Source organism: Bidens hawaiensis, unplaced genomic scaffold (genome assembly GCF_021521415.1).
Source record: "Bidens hawaiensis isolate Kalapana, Puna unplaced genomic scaffold, B.hawaiensis_p1.1 tig00035151_1, whole genome shotgun sequence".
Taxonomy (NCBI): domain Eukaryota; kingdom Viridiplantae; phylum Streptophyta; class Magnoliopsida; order Asterales; family Asteraceae; genus Bidens; species Bidens hawaiensis.
In genome coordinates, this window is record NW_027496128.1 from 72,512 (window position 1) to 91,673 (window position 19,162).

Sequence of the window (19,162 nt, forward strand, 5' to 3'; positions counted from 1 at the left end):
TAGTCTTTCGGGATTTGCACCGAAACGCAAGCGAGTTGACGCAAACGATTGATAAATAAACGAAAAACGTCAAAAGAGTAATTATGTGATAATTATGTGTTAGACTTATGTGTTATGTGATAACATGGTTATAAACGTTAACTCAAGATGAAAACAAGTTAGTTAGGCTAGAAAAGTAATACTTAGAAGTGGAGGGACTTGAGTGTAACTTGTGTGTTTATAAATAGATCCTTAACCTTAACCCTTACTATTATTCTTCTTTCCCACAAAGTTCCGATCGCAAACCCTCCCTACCCTCTCCTTGGCTGCCGCCCACTTTGCACACATATACATCAAGAAATCAAGCTTGTGATTGAAGAACTAGGTGCTAGGAAGGTATAATTGATCATCCTTTACATTCTTGTTGCTTGATTTTGATGTTTAATGGGTTAATTGAAAACCCTAGATGAGCCGATTTCATGTATGTATGAAGTTAACATGAGTGTTGTTGATTGATGATGATTTGATAGCTAGATTGAATCTTGTTGCATGTTGATTGTTGTGTCTTTGATTTGAGTTCAAACACAAACCCTAATCAAGTATGTAATATGTACTTGATGTGCATGGATGGTGTTTATGGAGTCTAGAGGGTCATATGAATGCATGATAGTTCATAGGTTGTTAATATATTGAGTTTGGATGCAAACAGTTTCTGGACAGAATGTGTATATGATGTTTAAGTGACTGTAACGAAGTGTAAACGTGAAAATTGGTTGAGATTATTGGTACTGCAGTAAACTAGGTTGAGTCTAGTTTCTATAAAGTATAAATTTGTAATTTTTGGACAAGTAGAAGTTAACTTTTATGATTTTACAAAAACGTTGTGCAAAGCTGAGCTGTTAGACCTGCTGTTAGGTTATGTTGTAAATGTTATATCTCATGAACTACGAGACCAATTGGGTTGGTTCCACTTCTGGAAGTTGACTAATTGAGTTAGGAACCAAACCCAAGTGGTCTTGCATTTATCGGATTTTTCGTTTAACGGGAATTGCAAATAACATTCTGTTGTGCATGAATCTGACTGTTATGAGTTTGCTGTAATGATTTGATGATTGTGAGAAAACTATGAGGAATAAAAATGTAATAAAATATGTTCTGGAAACCTAAGACATATGTGCTTCTGTGATGATTTTTGGTAAATTAATTGAGATGCTATGATCGGTGAAATAGTACAATCTTTCTAGTAGGATTTCTGTCTCGGTGAAACTAGCTGCTGAGTTTTGTAAAAATGCATGAAATATGATACTTGCTAATTTATTATCGTGTTATGACCAAATTGCCCTTGAGGGGAATGATTGCAAGATAATTGTCGTGTTTTGACTAAAATTCCCTTGCGGGGAATAACTGCTAATTGATTGTCATAATTTGACCAAAATGCCCTTATGGGGAATAATGGCTAGTTAATTGTTATTTGTTGACCAAAATGCCCTTACGGGGAAAAATTGCTAGTAATGTACGTTATGAATACATGACACGTATATGATTGCTTACACATGTGATGTGTCACAAAAACACTTGTTAAAGTCACACACAAACGAAACACGAAACATGTTATGTGCATAGGTATTACGTGCCGGGTCTAGAGACTCGATAATATTCCGACACTTAGAAAAATCTCTTTGTTGTCTTAGAACGTTAGAGAGAGTTTTTCGGTGACGCGCATCTTGGTGATTTATTTTGGGAAATTCTTCGCAAACAGTGAGTTTCACTTTCCCCTCTTTAAACTGTTTTCAAACGCTTTTCACTTGGGGGAGATAACATACTCCACAACGCATTTAAGATTTTGTTATAAATTATATATCACTTGTAAAGGCTAAGTGGCAAACGAAATATTTGAAGTCCTACACATCGAACCGGTTAATATTTAGAATAGCGAGTCACTGTTGAGTAGTACTACTGGGTTTGACAAACCCCACCCAACGCTAAACTCGACTGGAGGTCGAGCGGGTGTAATTTTGGCTAACACGTACCATGGTCTGGAGGACCTGGTGACAAGGCACTTACTAAACGAGTCAGCTTCGGTGTCGAACACTTAGTAATACTTGTTGTATAGACTAGCTACCTATCGATATATAATTTGACATAACACTATCTGGTAACGCAAAACGCCGTAACGTGGTTACGCAAAACGCTTAACGCAAAACGCCGTAACGTGGTTACGCAAAACGCTTAACGTAAAACGCTGAACGCAAACGCTAAACGATTTATTTTATATAACTTGTGAACTCACCAACCTTGTGTTGACACTTTTAGTATGTTATTCTCAGGTAGCCGAGGCGGGCGCGCGCGGTTTAGGAACATGCATTGATTGAAAACGCTTTTGTCCTGCAAACTTATTTTTAACGATTATCTTTGGTTTTAAGTCGTCCTGCGTGACGCAACTTTTGATTAAAGGTTTTTACGCTTCCGCATTTAATTACTCGTAAACGTTTTCATGGTTTTGAAACTTTATTTTATGGTTTGATTATAACTGATGATTCCGATCCTGCCAGTTCACACCCTCTGACGGTAAAACTCCGTTAGTGGATTTTGAGGGTGTGACAGATTGGTATCAAAGCCATTGGTTATAGCGAACTAGAAGCTGCATGTCGTAACACTAACACGTGTCCACTCTTCATTGGTCAACTAAACGTGGCATGAGATATTATTGGGCATGAGCAACTCCTTGCAGATCTATATTAATATCATCAATCAACTCACAGAAAGTACACTTCATAGATAGTCTCCTCTGTTTCTAGATGCTTCATCAACAAGGCAGATCACAAGATGCGTTCGTTGCAGTTGTGTTGTCTTGTTTTGATTAGTTGCTGCTTGATTTCACAGATTTACGCTTCAACTGACACTGTAAGTGAAGTGATTTCATGTGGATCTGTGTTGTGTAATTTATTTATTTTTTGATTTGTTTGCAGAAGATATTTTATGAGTCGTTTGATGAGCCTTTTGAGGGGAGTTGGATCGTCTCTGACAAGGAAGATTATTCAGGTATCAGTTCCTGTGATCTACTTATTATTAGCTTTTAAGTGGTTTAATAAACTGTTAGTGTGTGAGAACAATACAAATAAATAATAACTATTAATACTTCGTTTTTGAACTAGACTAATTATTATTTCTTAAATTTATTTTATTTTTGTAGTGTAATTACTCTAGTTGTTATTCGTATGTTAATTTCATTTGTATGAGATAACTGCTTGAACTATGTGAATGGTTATTGAGTTAGGGTATAATAACTTTGTGTGCATTAACAGCCTTTTGTCACACATTTTCAGATCACCAAACCATAGAGTACAAATTAGTTAAAAGTCATTTTCAAATTTCAAACACAGTTATGTCATTTTTTCCAGAAAGGGAAGTGTCGTAGTTTTAAAGCCAAATGCATTATTTCATGAGAATCCAAATCACACATCCTCTTTTTCCATTAAATATAAAATAATTAATATGAATGTACCCAGTAATCTATGAATATACACAATTTGGGGCTTTGGGTCTGAGGCTGTCTTAAGATTTTAACTTAATTTTGGCCATGGAATGATCAGGGGTTTAACTTAATGACCTAAGTTATGTCAAGTCAAGTCAATTAATTACTTGAGGGTTTAACTTAATGACCTATCTATCTGCTATAATTAATCATCTTGATTAGTTTTGACTTCCTTTTTATTTTTTTGTTGTTTATTTAATTCATCACTCATGTGGATGTTTAGACATATACTTTGTTTCAAAATTCTCTTATTATTTTGTTTTTTTTTCCAATATCAGTTTCTGAACTTTATTATCATATAATTATGGTCCATAGGTGAATGGAAACACTCAAAAAGTGAGGGGCATGATGACTATGGTCTTCTTGTGAGTGAGAAAGCTAAAAAGTATGCAATTGTCAAGGAGCTGGAAAAACCAGTCGAGCTCAAAGACGGTACAATCGTTCTCCAATTCGAAGTCCGTCTACAAAATGGCCTTGAATGCGGTGGTGCATATTTAAAATACCTTCGCCCACAAGAGGCCGGCTGGACCGCGAAAGGGTTTGACAATGAGTCACCATACTCAATCATGTTCGGCCCCCGACAAATGCGGTGCAACAAACAAAGTCCACTTCATTTTAAAACACAAAAACCCGAAAAGCAGAGAGTACATTGAACACCATCTCAAGTTCCCACCTTCCGTCCCGTCAGACAAATTAACCCACGTATACACCGCTGTTTTAAAACCCGACAACGAGCTCGTTATCTTGATTGACGGAGAAGAGAAAAAGAAGGCTAATTTCTTATCGTCTGAAGACTTTGAACCCGCTTTAATCCCTGCAAAAACCATACCCGACCCGGATGATAAAAAGCCCAAAGATTGGGATGAACGGGCCAAGATCCCTGACCCGGAAGCAACAAAACCCGATGATTGGGATGAGGATGCACCAATGGAAATACTAGATGAGGAAGCTGAGAAACCCAAGGGGTGGTTAGAAGATGAACCTGAGGAGATTGACGACCCGGAAGCGGTTAAGCCTGAGGACTGGGATGATGAGGAGGATGGTGAATGGGAATCACCCAAAATTGACAACCCAAAATGTGAATCTGCACCTGGGTGTGGTGAATGGAGGAGGCCGTTAAAGAGGAACCCGGCTTACAAGGGCAAGTGGCACGCACCGCTTATTGATAATCCGGCTTACAAGGGTAACTGGAAGCCTCGTGAGATTCCAAACCCGGATTACTTTGAACTTGAAAAACCTGACTTTGAGCCTATTGCTGCAATTGGTATCGAGATCTGGACCATGCAAGATGGAATCTTGTTTGATAATATTTTGATAGCGAGTGACGAGAAAACCGCAGCTGAAATTAGGGATACTACATGGAAGCCTAAGTTTAAGGTGGAAGAAGAGAAACAGAAGGCTGAAGAACCAGCCGGGCTCAAAGGAATCCAGGTAAATAACTAGCAAATTAAAAACAATAAAATTTCTTGATGTTTTTATATCAAGTAGATTACTATTTTGGGTCCATGAGGTTTGCATTTTGTAACAGTTTTGGTCGCTGACACTAACTCTGTTAGATTTTTCTATCATGTTAGAGGATGTTTCAGTCAGTTTAGATTTTTATGTAATTGTTAAGTTGGAGGGTATTTTAGTCCCTTAAATGTGAAATTACTAAAAACCCTGTTAACTTATCAGAAAAATCTAACGGAGTGTCGGATTTGGTGTCATGGACCAAAATAGTTAAGGTTACCTTTTCGGACAAAGATGATTTAACATGCTAAACCCCATGGACCAAAATAGTAATTTACTCGTTTATATTTTTTTAAACTTTTCTCTGATTGTTTACTTGAATCTTTGCAGAAAGCTGTGTTTGATGTGCTTTACAAGATTGCTGACGTGCCTTTCTTGGCTAACTATAAGGAAAAAGTTTTGGTAAGTTGATAGATTGCTAACTAGAGAAGAATGTTTTGGTCTTCGTGTTGTGTGTATTTAGACATTAAAACATGTTTTTTCTGGTATTACAGGAACTTATTGAGAAGGCTGAAACACAACCAAACATTACAATCGGTGTCATTGTTTCGGTAGTTGTGGTGATCTTTAGCATCTTGTTGAAGTTGCTGTTTGGTGGGAAGAAAGCGGTAAGGACCAACTTGTCCTCTTTTTTGTTAATAAAATTTAATGTGGTACTATAGTTGGGTTAGCTAATGGGTCAAAGTGGGTCAGCTGTCTAACTCTCTTTGGTTAACTATGAAGCAAAAATTAACATTATTATGGATAATAGTGTATAATTGATCCGTTTATATAACAATTTTCTGGATTTGAGGAATACAATTTTGAGGCTTGTACAAGCTTTTCCGTTTAAGCAAGTTTCTTTTGGCCTGTTTCTACGTAAAACATGACCTGCATCTTGTATGCACTTCAAATACTCAAATAGTCTATGGGCTCAAACTTGTTTTGACATTACTTTTTCTTTTTAGTAATTTTTTATCTTACCCTTATCAACCCATTAGCAAGTAAGCGTGGTGAAATTGGCCCATTAACGTTTGAATGGGGCTGGTTGAAAAGCCACCCGTAAGAAATAAACGGGTTGAATACGTGACATGTTACCCGGTGATGTTGGTTAGTTTTATGAGCCTGATAGTTATGATTTTACAGACAAACAAGGTGACTGTGGTTCCGGAAAAGAAGGAAGGGGAGTCGTCAAACACCGCTGAAGGTGAAGGTGAAGGTGAAGGTGAGGAGGAAGAGAAGACCGAGGATGCAGGGGCAGCTCCTCGTAGAAGGACAAGACTTGACACCTAATGGGAGATGGTATGTTGAAGTTGGTAGTGTTTTTAGTTGGTATTTTAAGGATGCTTTTTTTCTTGTTTTTGTTAAAACACAGAATTTGTGGTGTACAAGGAAAAGGAAAGTTTTTTGTATGACATTGTAAATGGAGATTATTCATGGATTATGTAAACCTAGCATCCATTATTCCTACCAACAATATCCACACAAATACTGAATTCAGGAGTTGATTAAATCTTATGGAAAAGTGCAAATAGAAAAGTTCTATTTTTTGAGAATTTTTCTATGACTGATGCCTCTCCGCAAATGTTTAAGATTAACATCTAGTTGTGGATTTCTGGTTATTCATGCATATGTTTGTGGTATGTGGGTTTCTGGTTATCATGCATCATTATACTGTGTCATGATAGTTAATTAAGATTGTAGACCACACAAGTTTCTGTTTCACGTGTCCAACCAGGCGGTGTTTGGGTTCCATTCACACTTTTATCAAGTTTTTTGATAAGTTTACGACAAGGCGAAAGCAAGTTAGACGAACATGATGATTGATGAGTTTATGACATGCTGAAACCCCTAGTTTCTTAGCATAAGAAGGGCATAAACATACTCTGCAAAATCTAAACCGTTCAACCCCCAGAGAGGACATTTCATTAACAATAACTAAAACGTTAAAGAAAGGGTGTTGGTCACTTGGGCCAAAAGTCGTGTCCATTGTTATTCTTGATCATTTTTTAGTTACTTCATCTGATGTAATCGTTTCCACTTTTTAAATTTATGAATTTCAATTTAGTTTATTAATTATTATAATTTCAAATATATTTTTAAATATAAAAAATGTATTAAATAAAAAAGAAATGTAAGAAATAGAGAATGGTGAAGAATGAGGAAAAGAGTGGTGTATTTCTTTGGTTGAAAGGTGGTGAAAGGTGATGGAGAATGATGAGGGAAAGCTGACGTGACGCTGATGTGGCGAATGAAAAGAACGAGGGATAGTGGTGTATAGTTTATACCCCTTAGCCTAAGTCACCACAAGTAGCCAAATTTATTCATTGCCCGTTAAAAAAAAATATTTAGGTGTAATAAGAAAATGTACTTTTTTTTACGTTTGGAAAATTTTTATTTGCTTAGAAAAAAAGTAATCTGCGGGTAAATTAAGGCGGTGTAATAAAGTTGCAATGCAATGTTCTATAAAAGGAAAGTTTGTTATGCAGTTATGAGTTTTGTCAGTAAAAATTCTATTTTCATTCGTTCTGTTTAATGTAGGACAATCATAGTACAATGCCAACTCACGAAATAAGTCAATAGTTTTACCCAAAAACATAATCCCCCGCAGATCTTGGCCGTTGATTAAATAAAACATGCAATATATATATATATATATATATATACATATATATATATATATATATATATATATATATATAATTGGGCGGATCAACTCATCCCAACTCCTTGCAAGTCATAAGTAATTAACCCAACTTAGAGCAAGATGGGATCGTTGTATTGTTTTGTTTTGATTAGTTGCTTGGTTTCACAGCTTTACCCTTCTTCAGACGCTGTAAGCAAACTGATTTCATCTGTGTTTTGTGGTTCGGTGTTCTATAGTTTATGGATTAATAAGTAGTAACTGATTAACTGGTTTATTTTGTGCAGTTACAAATTTGATTAAGTTTATTATATCTAATTTGTTGTTTTATCTATCTGCTACATGCAAGCATTTTGTTATATATATGGATAAATTGTGTTCTTAATTCAAACAAGCTACTTATGGTTTCTTTTAATGTCCAATTTCTTTTAATTCTTCTCGGTTTTTCAATATCGATTTCTAAATTACATTATCGTATAACTCGGGTCTACATGTGACCAGAAACACTCAAAAAGTGAGGGATATGGGGTAGAGCCACCTTTGTCTGTAAAATCAAAATTATCAGACTCATAAATTAATCAACATCACCGGTTTTGACCCATTTAATTGTTTAAAGGTCACGATTTCAACCCAATTACTTGTTAAGCATGTCGTGTTTTTAACACATGTATCTTTTTAATAGTTTGATTTCAGCCAATAACATTGACCCACTTAGTGGGTCTATATGGATTCCGTATGTTTCTAAAAAAGGTCGAATAAAAAATTAACTGAGAAATAGAAAGCAATGCCATAACATTTTTGATCCCAAAGACTATTTGAAATGCGCACTAACTTTGAACTTATTAATGGGTTTTTTGTTTTATTTCAAACGCGCCAACTTAAAAAACTTGCTTCAAAGGACAAGTTTATACAGCCTCCAAAATTTTCCTCAAATCCAGTGTTTGATAAACGGGTCAGCTAAATTATTATCCATAATAATATTGTGTTTTGTCATCGCAATTAACCAAATAGAGCTGAAACATTTTAACTAATTTTGATCCGTTACCCGACCCAACTCTAGTGCCACATTAAGTTTCATTCATAAAAAAGAGAATGATGAGTTGATCCTTACCGCTCTTTCTTCCCACCAAATAACAACTTCAATAAGATGCCAAAGAACACGACAACTACTGAAACTATACACCAGTTGTAATGTATGGTTGTGTTTCATCCTTCTCAATAAGTTCCTGCAATACCAGAAATATCATGTTTAAATACACACAACAAGAAAACCAAAGCATAATTTTCTAGTATTGTCGACTTACCAATACGTTGTCCTTGTGGCTAACCAAGAAAGGCATGTCAACAATTTTGTAAAGCACATTAAACCTTCTTCTTGTGGCTAGCTAGCAAGGCCTAAGAAAGGCACGCCAACAATTTTTAATGTGCTTTACAATATTGCTTACGTGTCTTTCTAGGCTAACTATAAGGAAAAAGTTTTGGTAAGTTGATAATGATAGAGAAAAATGTTTTGGTTTTCATGTTGTGTGTATTTAAAAATTAAAACATGGTTTTTCTAGTATTGCAGGAACTTATTGAGAAGGCTGGAACACAACCAAACATTACAATTGGTGTCATTGTTTCGGTGGTGGTTGTGTTCGTTAGCATCTTGTTGAAGTTGTTTGGTGGGAAGAAAGCGGTAAGGATCAAACTTATCCCTTCCTTTCTTATGAAATTAAATGTGTCACTATAGTTGGGTCGGGTAACGGGTCAAAATGGGCCAGCTCTCTTTGGTTAATTAGGATAGAAAAGACACAATATTATTTTGGATAATAGTGTAATAGACCCGTTTATAAAAGAATTTTCTGGATCTAAGGAAAACAATTTTGAGAGCTGTATAATTTTTTTTCTTTTTAAGACTTTTAGTTTGGCCTGTTTAAGATATAGCAAAACCCAAATCGACCCGTTAATAAGTAAAACATGACCCGGCTCAAAGTTTGTATGCACTTCAAATAGTCTTTGTGCTCAAAAACCATTTGACATTAGTTTCTCATTTTAGTTGACCTGATTAAGATAAACGAGGACCCATATCGACCCATTAAGTGGAGTGGTGAAATCGGCCCATTAACAGTATAATGGGTCAAAATTATTACCCATTACCAAGTATATGGGGTGAAAACGAAACCGCACTAAAGTTAATGGGCTGAAAACAAATCCATCACGAGTGCATGTGTTTAAAATGCGACCTATTAACAAGCGCGTGGGCTGAAATCATGACACATTAGCAAGTAAACGGGTTGAAAATGGTGATTTTGGCAAATTTATGAGCCTGATAATTTTGATTTTACAGACAAAGGTTACTGTGGCACCGGAAAAGAAGGAAGAAGGGGAGGCTCGAACACAGCAGAAGCTGAAGTTGAAGGGGAAGAGAAAACCGAGGATGTGGGGGGGGGGGGGGGGCGCCTCTACGTAGAAGGACAAGACGTGACACCTGATGAGACATGGATTCTTGAAGTTGGTAGCGTGTTTAGTTGGTATTTTAAGGATGCTTTTTTTGTTGTTTTTGTTAAAACACAGATTTTGTGGTGTACAGGGAAAGGGAAAAGTTTTTTGTATGATGTTGTAAATGGAGATTATTCATGGATTATGTAACCTAGCATCCATTATTCCTATCTTTATGAATTCAACCATAGTTTATTAAATTTTATGGGAAAGTACACATACAAAAGTTTTGTTTTGAAGAATTTTTGGTATGACTAGACTGGTGCCTCTCAGCAGATGTTTGAAATATTCACAATATGCATTAGTATGAGTTAACATTGATATAACTTACGAGTTTTAGAGCACACAATCGTGCAATATTATTATGGTTTTTGATACTAATGAACCTCCAGGGCTTCGGTATCGTTCCAAGAGGCTGATCCCTTATTGGGTCCAATGGGACACACTGCTGGGGATCGTGTTAAAATGTTCTTCATTGGAAACTAGTTAGTTCGACATGGATGGTGAAAAATCGCATTGAAAAGGGTACTGGGGTTAAGTAGCAAATTGCTACCAATCGGTAACAACTTGGTTAGCGTAGTTTGTTAGTAAACTGGATATCAGTAGAATAAATACCATGTTCGATTCTTATTTTAAGGGATTCAATGCTTTGAATTCAAATATGTTAAAACTCGACCAGGTACAAGGGCTTTGTTACAGGCCTAGTTTTTTTACGATTATGAATTAGAGGGCTACATATGTTAAATTTTGATTGTGACGAGGTTTGAGTCTGGTGTAAGCTTCATCAATATGCTTTGGTCTCTCTATATGTTCCAACTTTTGTTTGATACAACTCTGATTTCTATTTCTTAACTGTATTTTCATTACTATATTACTATTTGATATACATACATAAAAATATATAAACGTTACATACACAAATACTAGAATTATAGATACAAATTATTATACAACAAACAAATAAAAATGAAAAATTCTATCTATTTATTTGAATTGAAAAGTTAAAAAGGAGTATACCAGCAAAATAGTCATGAATGATAATGCTTAGTGAAATTAGCATCATCCGATTATAGATTGTTCTGATTAATATACTATAATTCAAGTCAAATTTGGTGGTAGTCTTGAAGCAAGGTGTTTCAACTCTTTGACTGGTGCTTTTGCTCCACAATAGAATACCCCTGTCATTTTTGTAAAATTTAATGTCAGAATAAAATAAATATATATAGTCAAATACTTTAAAAGGTGAGTAGGTACATGTCAACTCATGTTAACAACCTAACACAACTTGGCCTGATTTTTTCATTCCCTTTATAAATAGTTATGTATTAAGTATTTTATTACAATATATATATATATATATATATATATTAAAAATATGTAATAATATTATTAGAAACTCACCGACACGTTGACCGGTGTGCGTAAGAGCAATACGCTTATAAACACTCCTCCAATTAGGCTTAGCAAAATGCAACTTGACCCGAGTACCCGAGACCACATCAACACCATTCTTGGCATGATTTAGCGACTGAAGCATCGTGATCAAAGCCGACCGAGCATCACCTTCTTCATAAACACTTGTACAATAATTATGCATCTCAATGACACCATCTTGATCCGTTTCCGCCACCTCGTTCATGACCCCTTTGAACCAATCAAAGGACCCTTGTTCTCTAGTGACCCAGTAGAAGTAAGCCCGTGTTGTCTTGAAGTTGCTGGCGGAGTTCTTCGGCCCGTTGCCGCTTTCCAAAGCTCCTGCTTCCTCCTGTTTGGCTTTCATATTATTCACAATGTCTTTAACAATGCTGATCATAGGGGTTGCACCAATGCCTAAGCCCACTAGCAACACCACGTCGTATTTCTTGTAGTCTTGTGCGGGTGCACCATATGGCCCGTCAATTAGGATTTTCGGGAAGCTGTTGATAAAGTTGATGTAATAAAGTTAGGAATTGGGTTTTTTTTTATAAACATGTCGGTTTTTGGGTTGTTAAATGGGAAACAGGTGACTTACTTAGGATTGTCTCCTTGGAAATCGGCTCTTAGGAGCCCGCTTTTGCCATTAGCGGGTGGTTGACATACCTGCACACGACCAAAATCAGGTAAGTTGAAAAGATAACGGGCTAAAAATAAGTTTTGTTAACGGGCCAAAACGTTTTTATATAACTTCCGCAATAATTTATATCGGGCAAAACAACTGTACAACTTTTAACTCCGTTGGCCCAACCCGTCCATTTACACACCTCTGAAAATTATCAAACTAAGAACCCGTACCTGAGAGAAGACGGTCTTTAGTTGTCGGGTCCAATCACCGAGGGTTCTGATATGCACACTTAGGTAGTCATCTCCGGGCGAAGAAGTTATTGAAAATGGGTGCCTGAATAATAGTTAAGTTAGTTTATAGTTTTATACAACATTTCCACTAAAAACTAGTGTTTTTAACGGGTTATGCACGGGACCCACCATTCAAACGGAGAAACGTCCTTGCAGTTCACGAACATGTATTGCCCGCTTTTGTATTTGAAGCCTTGCGGTTTTGACATGTGAAGCGCCAATACGTTTCCAGGGTAAACAGCAACCTTCAAAATGCAAAATACTGTCAGTCAAACAAAAACCAATCACACTAACAACAGATATGTCAGCTTCGACCCGTTTATTTACAAACAGGCCGATTTAGATTATGTATTCTCATACCTTCAACATCTTAACGGGCTTGACACTCGATCTTAACGCCCTGAGTAATCTTTCACCGGCATAAAGCAAAATTGGAATCGCCACGTACATCCACGTCTATCATCACAAACGAAAACACATTTTTAGCCCGATAAGCAAAAAAAAAAACATCCATACAACAAATCTTTTAAAATTTGTACTCACCGTCTTCTTATACCATTCTTTTGTTAGGTAAATCTTGATCCCGTGAACAATGAGCATCGCGTAAACAATAATAAAAAGGTGATGGGAGTACCAAAACGCGTTAAAACCTGTAAGTTTGTTAAACGGTTTCGGTATATTGAGTCTACCGCGTCTGAACCACGGGGTGGCTAAAGTAAAGGCTATCGCCATTAAAACCACCATAACGATCCCGGTCCACCCCACAGGCTCCTTCACGAAATGCCAATAGTTATCGGGTTGTTCACCAAAATATTGAATCATCGGCTCGTATTTCTCTTCGGGTGCAGTAAGAAGCCGCGGGAAATCACACGTTAAATGTGCTATTCCATGTAGCCCGATTCCAACCACGATCCCAGCCGCAATCACCTAAAAGTTTAGTACAAACGTTAGAAAGTTAACGACTTACATAAAATGAACGTTCAGGACCGCGATAGAGCGACACTCACCTTGTGGAAATTAAGGTTGTCATCAAATGGGACCACGGTACCGAGCCCGGTCTTGTTTCTAAGCCATGTGATGGTGTTTCGACACACGGGTAATAATATTAGAGCCATGTTTAACTTGAGTGTCTCGGCCCCGCCTTTAGCGATAGAAACACAATGACCCATTACATCAAAAGCGGCCCGGTTTTTGTATTGAATGTATTTCCAAGTGAACAAACCCGCCATTGCCCCGAGCCAGAGCGCGATCACCCAAACGCGTTGCCAGTTATCTTCTAAAAAGTATTTAACTCTATCGTATCCTCGCTGGAATATGTTCCGATAGTCCACATTTCTAAGCTTTTGGCTCAACATCACACTCAAGTTCTTGCTTTCGCCTCTCACGGCTTCTGTCGGGGCTTGCAATAACAATGCCTCCAAGTTTTCGATCTAGATTTTAAAAGAAAATAAAGATTATTAACAAAAAAGTAATTTGTATAAGTGTATTATGTAGTTCTTGTAGCTTTCTACTTAAAATTGATTATGTATTCTAAATGTTGTTGAAACAAAATGAATAAGATTGTGTACCATGATGTAACCGTAATTGTCAGGGTCCAGCTCTTCCATGATCAGTGCTGCGTATTCATCCGCTTGTTTTTGAATGTTCGATAACTTGTTTGCGGAAGCACTCAAGCTTATAATCTGTACAACATAAATAATTAGTGTGTCAAATATGATTAGAAACTCATACATATCTCAAAAACTAGTCACTAGTTTTGACTGGCTTTGCTATAAATATACATTAACTAGAATCGATGATTAAACGAGATCATACCTCTCGAACTTCTTCCTCAGTTATCTGACCATCGGCGTCTTTATCAACCCTAAATTTATTAACAAATATATAAATAAATTGGTAAATGATTAGTAATCTATGAATAAATATGAAGAATTCATTCTTACATGTCAAAGAAAGTTTGAAGCCGTGTATCAAAACTTTGATCAGAAATTTGGTCCCAAAACTCCTTCAACTGAGCTTTATTAATATTGCCGTCGGTGATATTCCTTCACCGGCTAAGTGCATCAAACAACTCTCCAGCGAACTCCTTCGAATCCTTGTTCATCCCTGCCGAAATTATATACAAAAAAAAAAAAAAAAAAAAACCACTTTTACAACTTAAAAATGTTTTTTTTAACTTTTATTAAAAGACAGCTAGCAAGACGCTATAAACGAAACTACGTAAATAAACATATTATTATTATAATTACCAATGCATTCTCCAAAAAGTGACCGTGGAAGTACACCAGTTGTACTAGCGGTTAACTCATCAAACCGCTTTTCCACTGCGGCCCACCCGGCCGCCCCTCCGGTCTTACTAATAAACTTCAACCCTTTCAAGGCATGAGTAGCCGCCGATTTTGACCGGTCAATATTCCCGACCGGTGGCCGCCTAAACGACGTTAACTTCTTAAAGCTCTTCCGACACCTGTCGGAACCTGGCCGACGCATTTCGCGCCACGGAAGTAGCCAACGGCGTCTTCTTTTCCAAACCCTTGGCTAACAACGACAGCTCGGGGTCCTCCACGTCAGCACCTCCGGCGGTCTTGACGCTGTGAAGCGCCACCGTGTCGTCGCCGACGTCTAACGTGATCTTCACGTAATCATCGTTGTTGTTTCTGGAGCGTACACTTCCGCCGTCTTCCGAGAGGTTGAATTTGGTGGTTTTACGAGTGGTGCGTTTGTTTAATGGACCGCTGAATGATTTCCGGTCGGCGCCGTACACCTCCGTGTCGGAGTGGCCGTCATCGGAACTCAATTTTCGCATTTTCGGTGATTAATTCGACGATTGAAAAACTTAAGTGAAGAAATAATAAGAATTAGAAAAAAAAATAATAAAAGAATTATTGGATTTAAATGAAGATATATATTTGTAAGATATGGGTGAATGATATGAAGGTTTAGATGATGAATGAGGTTTAAATAAGGGGTGAAATTAATATTAGTAGGTGAAGTTGAAGTGAGTCTAATTAGACAGCTTCTGTTCTGTGTATAGTATAATAGTAAATAATGTTTCCTTCGTCTTTTTATTCCAGAAGGAAGAAGGCTCCAAGTTAGCGGCGTTTATGTGTGTGTCTCAGAATTAGTCAACGCTCTGTAGATAATATATATATATATATATATATATATATATATATATATATATATATATAATACAATCAATCTATGTAGAATGTTTTTTTCTTTTTATAGTAACAATGTAAATATGTACTTTTTTTTCACCGTATGTCTCGAAACCTGTAACACTAGTGTTTTGTATATTTTTAATCAGTGGTTCGGACTACCTTAAATACCCATACGAGTTTTGCTAAAACGTGATTTCAACTGTTTATATTGATTTTAATGTTCAAGTTTCGGTACATCTAGAAATACTATCAATGAGATCATTCACCATTATGAGAAAACTCCATTGAATTATTTTTTCAACATGTTATGATCTCAAGTTTTAATCATCACCGAAAAAAAATAGACTATGTAAAACGTAACTTTATAATGATTCAAATATGGATTGATACAATTTTAAGCTTCAAGCATACTTAAAACGTAATTATATACCAACACTTGCATATGTTACTTAATCTGGCAATTAACCAGCCAGACAGCAACTAGGGGTCACTTAAACTCGTTGTCTCAATTGTATATAAACTTTCTGTAGTAGGGTTTCCTTCATTTGGATTTTGATTGCAATTTGATCATGTCACCTCATAGTATTAATTTGTAGTGTTCTAGTTAATGAAATGTTTCCTTAGTTTCAAAAATATCAAGGGATTCAAGTTTCAAGGCCATTTATTAAGGCTATGAGTTATCAGTTTCACTACCGTCTTAATATCATGACACCGCCTTTTATATTTTTACTCTACTTATGTATGTTACTTATGATCTCAGACTCTCATTCACTCACCCTTTATTTTAACTTTTTATTTTTATTACAAGTAATATGTATTAACTTAAAATAGTTACTTATTAAATAAAACTAATATATAAAATATAAGGTTAATATAAACTATTTTAAAAATTATTATGTTTTCACTAATATTTATATCACAATGATAAGAAAAAAAAACCTAAATAAACTGTTCATTTATTTTTAAAAGTTACACTACAATATTAAGAAAAATCAAATTGTTCGCTAATAAAATACTATAATATGGTTTTATAGCCTCAAGAGCGTACGTGAGTGTTCACGAGACGTCTCATCGGATTAGTGTGTATGTGTGAGGGAGGCGTCACGTTATCTCTTACAGATCATTAACCATACCTTAAATGAGTTATCACGATTTAACTGATTTAGTAAAGAAATTTTAAATCAGGAAAGCTAGACGTAAATAGTTATGACGTCATGGTTATGGTATATTTAAAACCGTTAAAAGGAATAATTAAACAATTATTATAAGTTTAGAATTATGCATGAGGTTGATCGTTGTTAATTAATTATTAGGCTATGTGTAGTGTGGGGCTACAAATTGGGGCGTTTTGTGTCGTGTGACGCCTAGTCAGCAAGATGTGAGAATTTGTTTTTGGGGTGTAATAGTGTAGGGACTACAAATAGTAATATAATATATATATATATATATATATATTTAATAATATATATATATGTGTGTATATATAACACACATATGCATACATGCCGGCCCCACACACACAATTCGCCCTTCTTCCATGCGACAAAAGCTTCTCGCCCCCGTCTCGATTCGCCCTAAAATCGCCCCGGGGGGTGGGGGGGTTCTAGCCCCTTGTCGCCCCTTATCGTCCTCAAATGCCGCCTAGTACTTTTGGCCTAAGGCTTACCCACTACTAGTCAACTTACAAATCCATGTGCTTCACCACTTGTTTCAGAATGTGCAAGCCTTTATGCTTATGATACAACTGGCTGCGGTCAAATTTGGAATTTTCTTATTATTTTTGTTGAAACACGGGATCAAATGGGGATTGGGGAAACATCAATTAATAATTGTTTATATGACCTAAGGTTAATTTAATTAACAGGAGCTCGTGATTAAAGCCATCTTTGTTTTCTTTTGTTTGTTTTTTCGATTGAGAGAATCCTCACGAGCGCTGTTTATGCAAGATCGATTTAATCTTTTCAAAGGATCGACTTAATCTTTTTAAAGACACAAAATAACTGTAGAATCTACTTAATTTTTTTAAAGACACAAAATAACTGTGAAAGAGGTCTTTTCTCTAAGAAATTTGCTATTTACTTGTTTTGATCCATTAACAAGCCCGTTTATTTTGTAACCGGTGTAACTTTTGTAACCAAGAAAAGGAAAACTTTCTCCAGAAAATGCATGAAAAAAAACCCATTATACTTATGCAATATTATGTGAACCGATATTATTATCCCATTACATTGCAAAATGAATTGTAGAATAACTATACATTGCAATAAGTTGTATTCAGGACAAGAAATTAATTACAATTTCATAGCAAGAATTGTTCTTTGAATAAATTTCACACTCATGGTCTAGAAAGAAATTTCAATAAAACCACCCACTATAAGCCATACCATGTCCTGAAAATAATATTTCATGTGCCTTAAAAGTTTGTTTTGTTCAGTTATCTTTTTCTATTTTTTAATATTATCATAGTCAAAATCTTTGGCAAATTATACAAATTAAACGCTTGTTGGCAACTTCTACACTAAGATTTGTTTTCAGATTTTTTTTTCTAACAGCTAAATATCATTAACAAGCCATAAGATAAGATCACCTATTGATGGAAGGCCATAAGAATCACAATTGATGGACGTCCCTTTACATTTGAATATGTCAGAAACATTTTGTTCTTGTTTTTTGTAATAAACTATTAGTTGCTGGTTTTTCTTCTTTATAGATTAGAAGAAGTGTTGATATTTTGAGATATAATTATATTTATTAGTTGAAATTAACATAAGTCCAACTACATTCAAAACGGAACTTAACCAATGGTTAACTGAATTAACCTAACCGATAAAATACTAAAAGAAAATATTTATATAAATCTTAAAATCGAAACATCTGTCGTAAGTTTAATTTTAACTCATAATCAAACCTAATTCACTAAGGTCATGTGTTATACTTCTCACTTTCCATTCGTCATCCCAACAACTTTACACCATTTACCCTCGTCACGTTAAAAACTTATATTCACCATTTCTCATTCTCCTTTTTTAATATGTAAATAATATCTAAATTTAACATTTTCAAAATTTACAAGTATACAAGAGGATAATGCATGGCAAAGTTAAATTCTCACCATGCAAAGGCGGATGGTAATTAGTTGGGTTTGGGGGTGGGGTTGACTTGTTTAGTAGAGATGTTTGTCTTTTTAGAACGGATGTCAAAGGTTTAAACTTGAGCAAAAGAGTAATTTAGATTTATTGATGTAAGTTGGAGTAAAAGTAAAACTTACATTTAGAAAGCACGAAATTATTTCATTAAATGATTCTCAGATATCATTTACAAAGTCTATCCTTTCATTTAATATACCACCACACTTCATTATCAAACTTTTGTAACGTTCTGTTTCGTATGCGATATTTTAATGCTATTATGGCTATTAAGAAAATGAAAGATATATCCAAAAAGTTATAAGTTTTGTTTTATTGTATCTTCAATAATTGTTCACTTTTATAAACGTGGCATTTTATATTTCTTTTAGTTCTTGATATTTTTCCTGATAGG

General features: G+C 35.5%; 1 long non-coding RNA gene and 2 pseudogenes across 3 annotated transcripts; 2 read left to right on the top strand and 1 right to left on the bottom strand.

Moving 5' to 3' along the window:
* Window positions 1-2,763: 2,763 nt before the first annotated feature.
* LOC143587116 (calnexin homolog) lies at window positions 2,764-6,553 on the top strand (annotated as a pseudogene). The gene is made up of 6 exons (XR_013144817.1): window positions 2,764-2,883; window positions 2,949-3,021; window positions 3,830-4,945; window positions 5,354-5,425; window positions 5,518-5,631; window positions 6,149-6,553. The product of XR_013144817.1 is annotated as a calnexin homolog (transcript).
* A 2,511-nt stretch (window positions 6,554-9,064) lies between these two features.
* Window positions 9,065-10,068, top strand: LOC143587117 (uncharacterized). The gene is made up of 3 exons (XR_013144818.1): window positions 9,065-9,127; window positions 9,214-9,324; window positions 9,976-10,068. It is a non-coding gene; the product is annotated as an uncharacterized LOC143587117 (long non-coding RNA).
* Window positions 10,069-10,968: 900 nt separating this feature from the next.
* LOC143587121 (respiratory burst oxidase homolog protein C-like) lies at window positions 10,969-15,357 on the bottom strand (annotated as a pseudogene). Its single transcript, XR_013144821.1, has 13 exons — window positions 14,708-15,357; window positions 14,402-14,564; window positions 14,274-14,322; window positions 14,027-14,140; window positions 13,466-13,888; window positions 13,002-13,385; window positions 12,819-12,914; window positions 12,588-12,703; window positions 12,399-12,501; window positions 12,139-12,206; window positions 11,529-12,043; window positions 11,145-11,305; window positions 10,969-10,979 (listed from the first exon to the last, which is right to left on the bottom strand). The product of XR_013144821.1 is annotated as a respiratory burst oxidase homolog protein C-like (transcript).
* Between the last annotated feature and the right edge of the window lie 3,805 nt (window positions 15,358-19,162).